The following is a 1140-nucleotide window of genomic DNA, read 5'->3' as shown; positions in this document are numbered from 1 at the left end:
GAGAGAGAGAGAGAGAGAGAGAGAGAGAGAGAGAGAGAGAGAGCCAACAACAGCAAAATGCTAAATGCCTTCCAGGGGCCTTGTGTATCCACATTAGGTGGGAATCTCAAAACAGTGGCTCTATCCTTTAATAACAGCTAGGATTCCTTCTAAACTTCAGCGCTGGGGACAGGGAGTGGTCTGTATCCTCGCAAGCTTCCGAAGGATGGACCCAGGTACAGTATCATATAGGGCGGGCAAGTTTGAAACCAGCCCAGTGACTGCCCTGAAGCCTGGAATTCCGATATTCAGGGTCTGGAGGACAGCACCTGTCCCCTGCCCCAGACAGGACCTCCTGCAGAGACATCCAAGACCTAAAGAGTCTCTTTCCACTTGGGGTCAGGAGACGCTTAGGCTGTATAAGTCCGTCTTTTTGTACAGAGCGCCACCTACCCCGTTACTCCCATAGCTGTCAGTGGTTGCAAGGAACACCAGGATTGGGAGTGATTCGGAGGTATCTGGCGCCCCCTGCTGTGTATCCTGGGACACTATTCATGGCTGTTGGGTAGTCCCTGAGCCTCACAGACACCCAGGCCTGTAATTCTAAGTGCCAGTCCAGTCCACCTCTGTTTTCCTAGAAGGTAGAGCCTAGAGTAGCTGGCCATCAACTCTGAACTGTCACAACTTGAACACAGACACTTGCTCATAATTTAAAGTCCCGACGCCGCAGTCCATCATGTCACCGTGCCTCCTCCATCCTCCTCCCCAGCAAACGGTCAGCCTCGCTTTAATGTGTTCTAAATACTTCTACATTGTTTACACAGCCTCAGGCTGTAACTGATCCTACGGAAGTTTCTGGCATCCTGGACTGTGGCTAGGGTTGGTACTGGGGAAGGGGGTGCCTCGTAGCTTGCCTTCCGCGACTGGGAGCGTTGCCTACCTTGTCTACAGTCTCGGCTTCTCTCACCTCCCAGCCTGTCACTCTGCCCTGAGTTCTCCACCCGGGAGGTAACATCTTCTTCCTGCTTGTGTGCTTGTTGTCAGGCACCTGCAGAGTCCTTGGGTGCCCCAGAGACTGACAGAGTGGTATCTGACTAACTCACACAGGCTGCTTAGCCTAGGGCTCAGAGGAACCCCAAAACAGTACTTCGAGTTGCGTGT

Source organism: Microtus ochrogaster, linkage group LG4 (assembly GCF_000317375.1).
Source record: "Microtus ochrogaster isolate Prairie Vole_2 linkage group LG4, MicOch1.0, whole genome shotgun sequence".
NCBI classification, from domain to species: domain Eukaryota; kingdom Metazoa; phylum Chordata; class Mammalia; order Rodentia; family Cricetidae; genus Microtus; species Microtus ochrogaster.
Note: the sequence above shows the minus strand (reverse complement) of the source record.